Here is a 12078-nt window from a genome sequence, read left to right as displayed (position 1 = left end):
CATACAAACAATGACCTAATCTCATTATAATCTAATACTATCTATAAATGTAATAGTAATTTAATCAATAAACACATCCATTATGTGTCTTGTGTGAAGATATACTGGTTAAGGGAGGACAGCCAATCAGATCGCAACTTTCAAACTCTTTTAGAATAGGCTGAGAAAAGTGTAAAAAAGATTTTAGGTACTACAGAGATTAATGATGACCTGACTTGCATCACATCCAAGCTTTCCGTTTAAACACGGATCAAAAGAAATCAAAATAATCTCAGGTGTCGTCCACAAATATATGGGTACATTTAAGAATGAATTTTTTTTTATTTTTTTTACGAAACTCTGTGTTCTGTATCGGTGTGTGTCACATTTTTTGTAAGGCTTGTAAGAGCATGTGCTACATGCGCAGTATATCCTATGTTTGACGTCAGAGTGTGATTGATTTTTTTTTCCGGCTACTTTTAAGCACGAAGGTGAAAAAGACCCATATACACCGATCATCTGTAACAGGAAGGCCTTAAAACATTAACCCCAATATTTTGTCATTTCCTCTTGAGACATGACTCCACAAGCCGTTTGAAGGAGTGCTGTGGTATCTGACATCAACAATATTAGGCAGCAGGAATATAATAATCATGAATCACAATCGGTGAAAAAAAATATAATGAGTAATACAGTATATAATAAGTAATAGTATACAAAAAAAATCTTTACTTATTACTTCATTTATATTATATAAATAGATGTTTACATTGTATATAAATACTTATTGGTCCTTCATTGGTTGGAATTTAGCCAACTTATATTATTTTGTTCCTGATGAGCAAGTCAGGGGATGATGGCGGCAAGAAAAAAACAAGTACGCTTTAGATAAACCAGACTGCAAAGGCGGACCAGCCTCATTTGGGAGAATTAGATAGTGAGAACAAAGCAGCTCCTTCTATATGTTTGTGCTATAAGGCTGAAGAAAAGTTATATAATGTCGAAAAAATAAATATAGATATAAGTCCTCCTTTACTGACGGAGGATGGGTACAAAACTGTTTGTTTCAATTTCAGTTCCAAACTTATGTGCTGTTAATATTATGACTGAGAGGTGCACAAATGGACTATGGCAGTTTTTAATTTCAACGCTCCTGGGGTTGGGTGGTTAACCGCAATATCACGTTATTACAAAATTTTACTATCACTACTGGTTACAAGAAAGGACAAAGATGGGTGTTCCTGGTTGGGAACTGAAAAGGTGTGTGATTCCAGGTAAATCTCTGACTTGTCAAGACTTGTCGTAGAACGCCAAGGAAGCTGTTCCCTCCTTCCACATTGTTCAGGTCTTTCACATCAGAGTGTGACTAATTTCCCCTTGGGTGCTGTAGGCCTGTGGGCTACTGCTTTAACTGAGGAGAAAACCCAAATACAGAACAAGAGAACAAGAGCGAGCTTTCACAAAGACCTCACACATTGCTAAAAGCCCATCAATCTGTGGGATGCTGCGGAGAGGAAAAGCGACATAGGAGGAAGTGCATATTTTTTCAAAGCCAACACGGACTTTCATGTCTACGACGAAATGTTTCTACTGACAATCTCTCAAGCATCTATCAGATGACAGCTGGGCTGCAGTAGGCACAAACACAGCATAAACATCCTATTATCTAACCAACTCCACACTCCTCTGCCTCCTGATAGACTCCATATGGTGCAGCGCTGGCCGGAGAGAAAAAGACTACTTCCTGTCATCACTCGTGTGAGCATTTCTTCTGTTTTTTCCATTGGTAATGAAGAAAAAATTAGACCATGCGGTTTATTTATTTCCTACGAGCTGGTATGGACCTGCATTAGCAAAATGTGGGAGATGCATAGACGTTCGCATTGACATGTAATGCATGTATGAGCTAAAACAGCAAAACAAAAGAGAAACACCTACACTGTGTTTGTTTGTACGGTATAAAACTTGCCTTAATGTCTAATGACTTGGTTAATTCAAACTCTTTCGCTTTCGCCAGGTTGCTTAGGAAGAGTGCAAGTCTTTGCTGTTATGTAGAATGCTGTCCTGACATCCTAACAAAAAAAGAAATGGTTGGCAAAAAGGTGAAAACAGAGGCTCAGAAACGTATCACACGACTCAACTGTATTATATGTGTATGCAGGATAATTTGTTATTGAATTGATTTTCATTACCTATTTAAGACCTATTATGAATCTATTAGTCTTATAGTTTGCTTGTACAGTATGTTAACCCTACAGTTTGCATATAAATCCTTTTCACTTAATGTGCTTTGGGGAAACCCTGTCCTGCTGTAGGTTATGGAAAAGCCCCTTTGACACCCCACCTCCACGCACACACACATACATGTCTGTCACATCGGCCCAAATTGACCCAGCACAGCAGGGGCCTCTTCTTAATGAGGAGCTTGTGCACTCTGGTTGTCGCATTAAACCGTAAAGCAGACTTTTAGCCCCTTTTTATGACTTCCTTTTATCCCATAAAGGATTCGTAGAGGCAAACCTCATGTACCACAGTCCAACACCAAACAACATAGAGGCCAGTGTGTTTATATCCCGTCTGTGTATTGGGATATGTGGGATTATGTATGAGTCTGACACACTTTCCTGTGAGTGGGGGGATCTGTGTATCACTGCTGCATATCTTTCGTCTGGGTTGTCTGTGAATCATTGTGGCCATTTTATGATTCACTTGTGAAAGTAGTGGGCTATGAAAGCTTTTCTGCCTTGTCATGCTCATGTGCATGCTGTACCATCACTACATGTTATTCTCTATGCTGCTTATCCTGTACAGGGCCCGGAGCCTATCCCAGGGGAGTCGGGGCAGTAGACAGGGTACACCAACATCACAGAGCACAAGCACGCATATATTACTCACACACCACAGGGATTTTGGAAATTTGGTCATTTATCCTAATCTGGTCTAAGTCTTTGGACCGTGGGAGGAAACCAGAGTATCCACTGGAAACCCACCAATCAAGGGAGGAGAACATGCACACTCCACGCAAATGTACCCGAAGGTGGGAATTAACCCTCGACTCTAACCACTGCGCCACCATGCCGCCTTTCACCAATTACATCATGTCTGTTTTCTAGGGTAGGGGGAAAAACTGGGGAAAGACTGAGATTTAAGTCAAGTAGCCCCTACTGAGATCAACAAACACTCATATTATCATCTACTCTTTGCATGTAGCTAGGATCCAGAAATAAGGAACACTAGGTTTTCCTAATGTACTTTTCAGCCAAAACACAGTATTAGTGCTAATTGAGTTTATTTTTATGTTATACATATAATACAGAAAATGTGTGCCAAAGAAGCTACTTCTGAAGTTTATACAACATGCATATGACCATGATCTTGCTTCTCTAAAAATCTTAAATTGTTACCTTTTAACTGTTTTGGAGAGATGATTTTATCTGTGCCCCAAACATGGCAATTGTACTGCTTCAAACAATAATAAATCCTAATTAATATATCTTTATGAAAATTAATATTAAAGTTGGTGTAAGAATCTAGAAGCATGTGACCTGTAATAAGTGTTGTTTAAATTAAAGCATTATGTGCAAAATTAAGTATTTAAAAAATTTAAAATAAATCTGTTGTCTTCTAGTGTAATATTTTAACAATTTAGCATTTTAGAATAATGCACCTTTTATTGTGAAATCTAAATTGGCCAAGTTTCATCTGAATGACAATTTAGATAATTGAAAGATTTGAACTAAAATAAGTTATGGACACTACATAAAATGGCATGAAATGGTCATAAAATCTGATAAAAAATATAAATGTGTATGCATGTTCAATAAAACAAAAGAAGCATGGGATGGGGTGATAAGAAGGTGTATGATGTAATTAATGATCCATAAAATAGTTGTAATCTGATTACTTACATTTCTAAATAGCTTAATCTGACAGTCATAAATTTCAAATCTTTAAAGCTTTTTCAGTGCTAACGTTTAACTAACATTAAAACAAGATTAGTGGTTAAGTGTAAAAAGTTATATAATGTAATTAATTTCATTTTTTTAATTTATTCATTCATTCATTTTTATCGTATCACTTTTAAGTGTGCATCTTTATTACCATAATAAAAGATATAATTCAAAGTTTACTGACTCATTGATTGATCAACACACGTTGATTAACTCACAGACGTCACAGTTTGTGTATATGAAACACTAATCCTTTGAAATAACTCTCCCACAATAGTAGGGCAGCCAAGAATGGGCTTGCCTAGCAACGCCTTCCAACCAGAGACATTCAGAGTTTATCTCACTGTTGCCTGAGGTGTCTATGATCTGGAACAAAGGACGCTGAATGTATTTAAGCCAGGAAAATTGCTCTGCCTTAACGTATGTGTACTTGTAAACTTATGTACTCAGTGTGACTCAGTAAGCTGCAACTTTGCTGTGAATACACACACATACACACATACACACATACATACATACATACATACATACATACAAACATACATACATGCATACTTTATTGATGACCTAGGAAATTCCAAACATACAACATCGATGAGGTCAGTAACACAAAGGCAGGTTTGTAGATGTGACTGTACAATATAAATCTTATGTATAGTTAGTAAACACAATGCAGATGTGTAAGATGTAAAAGATAACCAACTCCAAAAGATGACCGAAGTCATTCATCCTGACTGTGATTAATGATCCACAATAATGTCTGCTAATGTAGTCAACAAGTAAGTGACATTTAACACTTACTTAGTGGGATCACACTACCATAAAGGATATACTCCAGTTATGCCTCAATCAATATAAACAATAGATTCTGGTTTGGTAACATAGTGCCTTAGTGGTTAGCACTGTCATCTTTCATTTCCCAGGTTAAAGGTGTGGGAACTTCACCTCCAGACCTGCGTGTGTATAGTGTTCATGTTCTTTCTATGCTTGGTGTGTTTCCTTTGTGTGCCCGAGTCTCTTCCCGAAAACCAAACCCAAGCTACTGCAGTGCCGGTCCCAAGCCCAGATAAAATGGGAGGGTTGCATCAGAAGGGGCATCTACTGTAGCATACAACCTGTGCCCAGTTGTTGTGCGAATCAGTTGGTCTGCTGTAGTGATGCCTCAATAGGAAAAGCTGAAAGAAAGAAAAACTTTAAAACATTTTGAGATTCCAGAATATTCCCAGCACTGAACATATACAGCTTTAAGATCCTTTTACAACTTGTATGCACATGAGTGTGCAAGCAAAGGATGGATGAGTACACAGCGAGAGGCAAGATTAGACAGCAAACACTTGTAAAAGCCTGCAGGACAAAACATTGGAGTGAAAAACATGATTAAGGTCAGAAACACATGAGGGGTAATGAGATGAAATTTAGACCAGTTTTTTTTATTATTACAAAGCAGCATGATACAAAATACAGAATGTACATTATGGTATGCGACGTTTTTACATGAATAAAGTCAAATACATCATAGCCTCTTTGAAATGGTTCAATCTTAAATGTTAGGCATAACGGAATGAAGATGCTGTCCAGCATCCAACTAGTGTCAAGTAAATCCTGATAACTTGTCAGTGAGGAGCAGGGTTAACTAAACAATAGCAGGAAGTGTTCCACCCAGAATCCCACAAAAGTAACATGCCAAGGATTCCCATGTCAACTCTCCAATTCCTTCCCCTTAAACACACATTAATATCTCTGCAGAGGACTGGGGAAACACCAAGCATCACTTTAGAAACTCTTTAGTTTTACATAACAGCACAGACAACAGTCATTGTTTACTTTTGCTTTTGACTTATCTGTTGACTATTTTTCCTTAAACTGTGGATTATATAAAGTGCAAAAGTGTCCTACTGGGCTTGACCAAGCCCACCATGTTAAGTGCTCATGCCAGACAGTAGCATAATTATATAACAAACACTACATGGCCAAAAGTTTGCAGACACCTGACTATCACGCCCATATACTATGGGTCTTTATCTAAACTGTTGCCACAATGTTTAAAGCAAACAATTGTACTGGGTGTCTTTGTACAATGTAGCTTTATGTACTTTATGTTTAAAGTAAGGTCCATGAAGACATAGCTTGATGAGTTTGGAGAGCCCTGATCCCAACTGCTCCTTCTCACCCAACAACAATGTCTGTTCTTGTTGCTGAATGACTATTAATCCCTGCCACCAACCTTCTAGATCTTGTGCAAAGCCTTCCTGGAAGAGTGAATGGTATTATTAAAGCAGTCTAAATCTGGATTGGGATGTTCTAGAAGCACATAAGAAGGAGATCGTTGAGTGTCCAAATACGTTTGGCCATATTGTACAGTACAATGATAAACTGCAGGGGCAACTATTATAAATGGGCTAACAAAAAACACACCAGTATATACCAATCAGACAGAACATTATGACCACCTGTCTGATATTGAATAGTTCTTCTTTTAGCCAATCCTACAAGTTGCAAGAATGTCCAGCACATCCCGCAGATGCTTGATTGGATTGAGATCTGGAAAATTTGTAGGCCAAGCCAACACCTCAAGCTCCTTGTTGTGTTCCTCAAACTATTCTTGAAGCATTTTTGCAGTGTGGCAGGGCACATTATGCTGCTGAAAGAGGCCACTGATATCAGTGTCATCAGTCTTGTCACCGATCCAATCGTCTAGACATCAAAATTTGCGTCGTTGCTCAAATCCTTATCCCTGTCCAATTTTTTTGGCTCCTAACACATCAACTTCAGGCACAAAGTGTTCACTTGCTTTCTAAAATATCCCACACACTTCCAGGTGCCAATGTAACCAGATAATCAGTGATCATAATGTTATGGCTGATCGGTGTAAATAGCAATATATAATTACTGATATCATCCTTTATTGTTTTTTTTTCCTGCTAAAACATGTTTTGTCGCACTAAGCAAAATAAAGGACTTGAACTGTAACAGAATATATTGAACATGCATTATATACAGCAAGTGCATATAGCCATGTACCAGGAGGATTCAATCTGAAACGCCGGCCTCCCAGGAACTCCCTTAATGGCGCAAACATGTAAAATGGCTTGGAAAGAGACCCGGAACTCCCAGTCAAGGGACAAGGATCAGGCTTTCTATTTGCTGAATGTTCACAAAACTGAGTGCAGTGGGCTCCAAGTCAACTCGCCTGGGATCTTCATTCATGTACAGGTTTGCTGACGGTGAGGTAATTGTTTGCTTTACATGTCAGGAAGCCCTCATGTTTGTGTTTCCTTCTGGCTCTCCCTTTTAGTTATGCTGTCATAGTTAGTCCTGCCGGAGTCTCTGCTTGCACTCTACAGTTAATATACATTCACATTATACATTGTGTGACTGTGACCATACCTAACTGCCATCTCTCCTCTTCTTCTCTTCCCCCCCTCTTTCTCTTTCCTCTCTCCTCCTGTCTCCCCCTTTCACTCTTTCTCTCTCTCTGTCGAGCTACACATGTCGTTCCTGAGCTGCCAGTGATCCAGACTCCCTCTGCCCTCCGGACCTGTCTGACCCATCCTGGTGCCCCGCTTCTGGCTAAAGATCTCGTCACATGGATGCCCCGTGTGTCTCTCTGGGATGCGTCTGGTGTCTGGTGATGATTCTCTCTACCTAGAAAATGGTTCTGGCCTTGACTGGTGTTGGCAACTGTTTCTCTGGGGACTTGACAGTTCGATAGTTCATGACTGGAACTTCTTACAAGTCTACCTGGGTCTTCAATAACTACCTGGACTCCTTATTAACATCAATTAACATCAGCTATTATAGCTGAACTGCCTCCCACCCTACACACTGTATAAATGCAGATCATTTACTGCTTTCTGTTTCACCCAAATGAAGATGGGTTCCCTGTTGAGTCTGGTTCCTCTCAAGGTTTCTTCCTATTACCATCTCAGGGAGTTTTTCCTTGCCACTGTCGCCCTCGGCTTGCTCACCAGGGACAAACTGACCATTTTGATTCATACAAATTCACATTTCATACAAACTTAAATAATTCTTTTGACTGTGTAAAGCTGCTTTGCGGCAATGAAAATTGCTAAAAGCGCTATACAAATAAAATTGAATTGAATTGAATTGAATGTACATACAGCCTTGTTTAAAATGTTTGCACCATTCAACTCTTCTACTAAAAGTTTTACCACTGAAGTGTTTGTAGTCTAATTCAAACAGTTTCTCTAAATCGAAAATGGAATTAATGCTCAAAAATATTTGCAGTAAGTGACTATGTGGGGTAGTCTATTCACAGTGGAATTATTAAGCCTCCGTTTTTTTATAGCTAGATAATAATGCTGTATTGTGAGTATGTAACATGAAGAGGCAGAGAAGAAGTATTTTGGCAAGATCATGGGAGAATGTAGATTTAATTCAAAAAGCAGCAGGAAGAAACTTGATTGAAAATGAGAAGATAGTTGTCTGTTCAAGACAGACAGGAAACTGCAGGTGAGGGATAAAGTTCCACAAGAAAAGGAGGAGGAGAAGGAGGGGGGTAGAGGGAGAAGGAGCGATGGAGAAAGACTTTGTAGCTTAGTAATGATCAGATGTCCCTCATGTTCGTTTTCCCAACTCACAGCCCCTGCTGGATCGAGTAGATCAAGAGGCCCTTTCACACACACCTGGACAAACAGGCGGTAAAAGGCACACGATTCAATTATTAAAACAATCGTTTCTGCCAAAGGTAATATGTGTAAAAGAATATGCAAGTCATAATACAGGTTTCAATAAATAAACATCTTATTCGTTAGTTTATTCTCAAATATCACAAATTAGTATTTAAATATTGTGCCAGGTCTAGAACATACAGTAACGTACACTTGTATGCCCCAGCATTCTGCTGTTTCCTATTGAGTCTCAGAATATTTGCATATTTTTGTTTGGTAAGAAAATTGGTTTTATTTCCAGTATCTGTTCTTATTAATGACATTATCTTTTAAGCAGAAATTTGTCTCACCCACTGTGTCTGCACTTTTTATTAAATTTGTATAAATTGATGAATTCGCATTTCATTCATGAAGCATTTGTATGCAATCAATTTAACAATAAGATATTTTTTGTTTATATTTTTGTATTAGTTCCGTTTACATGTACGCTGGCCATCTGTTTCCAGGGCATGTTCCACAATGTTTAAACATAAACCTGACTGATTTAATTTTGTCGAACATTTGGAGTTAGACGCTTTGTCCAGATCCCACTTATATCCTCTACTGGTGTTCACATGTCATAATTAGACCGTGTTGCTCCTAACCCTCCCTTCTCAACTGGTGCTTTTATGAAGAAAATGCACACACACTCGATCAAAAGGGAAAGGATTTTCACATCCTCGCTGGCCTCCATTAACGAGCCCTGGAAATGGGCACGGGATTTATTGGTCACTTTATAGAAAGGAGTCGGGCTGCTGTTAAGTCTGCAAGCCCTTCAGCGACGTGCATAAAATGCCCTCATGGCCTGAGTTATAGCACAGACCTCTTAACAGGCTATCATGTTGCAAGAAAAGGCATGTGAAGCAATAATCACTTTTGGCTTTTTCAAGGGTGACACATCGTACAGATGCTCTATTTCTCTGCTCGCACAGTAAGAGATATGGTGGGGGACTTAAAGTTCAACTGTATTTTGAAATAGATATGGGTGGCCTTTCTTTCAGCCAAATAGAAATTAAAAAACACTTACAGCCAGATACTGTATCTCAAAAGGATGTTGTAATATCATAGTTTTTTTTATAAACCTGACCTTGTCACAATATTATTGTCTCTTATTCCTGCCACTTCCTCTTATCACTGTCCTTTTCCTCTTATTAAACACAGCACCTGCTTTCCTATGTCATGAATAGCTGTGCTTTTTCTTTTAATAAACAAGCATGATTAATACTGCTGTGTATTGCTTTAATGGCGAGGGAACGGGGCTTTGAAGAAGGTTGTTCTGGGTACCAGATGGCCGCACCGAAAGGGTCAGAACGAGAAAATATCAAAGGCCCTGGACTGCAATTTATTGTGTGGGCTGTGGTCTCATGTTGCCTCCTGAGTGGAGTTTCACTGGTGTTTTTAACTGGTGTTTGCCATTTTTCCACATGCCTACCTCTCTACCCACTGATTCTAACCACATCCCTAACTTCATATTAATCTGCTATCCTATAATTTTGCTGTGCTTTATGTCTTTTTGTATTCATGCACATGTTTGTGTCTATCCAAGAAAGGAAATGTCACTGAGACTTCATGTGGTTGCAAATGTTTGCCATTTAAATTGAGTGAGCTGGAAAATCAAACAGTCGCTTTACCTTCAGGGTTGACAGAGAGTACACGCAACGGCTCATTTTCAGCCAAGTGAAAAGCAGCGTGAAGTGTATAAATCGTGGCTTTGGTAAACCTTAGTGAAAGTCAAGTTAGAATGGAAGAGTATAAAATAAACAAAAAACAAAGCAAAGAAAAAGCCAATTCTAGCTTATGAAGCCTTTCATAAACTTCCAGTGAGCTTCTGGGTTTGGAGCTACAATGTGATTAGCGCTGCAACATGCCTCACAGAAATACCACACCTGTCAGCTAACATGCTATCAGAATTCAGTGTCTCAGTGTCTTTGGTCTGAAAACATGACAAAATATGTATGGTCTTGTTTTACACAAATCTCCGCAATCCTAAAAACACCTATTAGGGAGAAGTGGGAGAAATCTCAATTATAGTGATCTCTGGTCTACATTCTTCTTTACATTAATCTGAGTAGAAATTTGCAGTCAAGCTCATTAAGCATGTCAACACGACCACGGCGGCATTACATTCATTTTGTAACAAGACGTGGTATTGCAGTGTAATGGCCAGACAGTGATGCAATGCTACTGCAACAACCTTCGGCTCATAAACAGAGAATTCTGCGAGGTATTATACTTGAATATCATGTCTGTCTCGGTGTACAAGTAAAACTTTTAGGAGAAACAGCATTGTCTGTCATAGCCTCGTGAGAAAGGGTATTTAAATACAGACAGCTATATACACGCTCAAGTATAGAACTATGAAATGATGAGGTTTTGCTCAGATTCTTAGCTAATGGAAGTAAATTCTAATGCTGTTGTAGCCCATCTTTCTTAAACTGGGTTACCACAGACTTCGCTGGGAATGGGTCATTTTGTCATTCCTCTGATCTTTTTCATCTGCAAGGTGTTTCAGTCTGCAAACTCTCCCCTTTCTTTCCCCATTCTGGGGAAAACCCTAGAGATAGTGTGTGCAATACTCCCTGAACAGCAGTTTCTGTAATACTTATACAAGCCTGCCTGGCACTCGCAAACATGCCATGAATTAGGGCACAGAAATCACTTTTTCCTCATCATGACGCTTGATATATTAACTAATAATCATAACCTGTATCTGTATGATTTCATACACTGAGCCACTGCCTCTTGTTTAGCTAACTGAATGAATGAACCTGCATAAATGAACAGATGTACAGTAGAAAGATGGATGGTAAGCGTAGAACTGCTTACTGTAAGTGTCATAATTTGGTATTTAAATGTATAGCACACTATCCGAGAAAGCGACTTTAATACTTTGATAGAGGGTTCAGCAGATGACAGCTCTATTGACGCTAAAGAGTGTTTGTCACAGTAAAAACTTATAAAACTCCTCAGCTCATATAGTGGAAAAAAAGAGCAGGAAATGCAGTGGGTAAGGTTAGACTTATAAGGGAAGGAGGCGTGATTCCACACACATGCGTTAAACATAACCCAGCTTTTTTGGAAAAAAAGAAAAAAAAAAAGTTACTTTACTTTGTAACCCATGGGTGAAAGGATCAGAGATCTGTTATACTTTTGGATAGTTTAAAGGGCAGTTACACAACATATATGCAAATTTCAGTCTGGGTTTTCAGCTATGCAAAAAGAGAACATGTAAGGTTAAGTTCAGACTTCATACTTCACATATACATTACAACACAGTGAAATTCTTTATTCCTCACATATCCCAACTTCTTGTCTGCTTGGGGCAGAGTACAGGGCCAGTCATTATACAGTGCCCCTGAAGCAAAGGGCCTTGCTCAAGGGCCCAACAGTGGCAACCTGGTGGATCTGGGGCTGGAACCGCCGACCTTCCAACCAGTAACTCAGAGCCTTACCCAACTGAGCCCCACCACCGCCCTATT

Source organism: Clarias gariepinus, chromosome 13 (genome assembly GCF_024256425.1).
Source record: "Clarias gariepinus isolate MV-2021 ecotype Netherlands chromosome 13, CGAR_prim_01v2, whole genome shotgun sequence".
Lineage (NCBI taxonomy): Eukaryota > Metazoa > Chordata > Actinopteri > Siluriformes > Clariidae > Clarias > Clarias gariepinus.
This window is presented reverse-complemented; position numbering follows the sequence as displayed.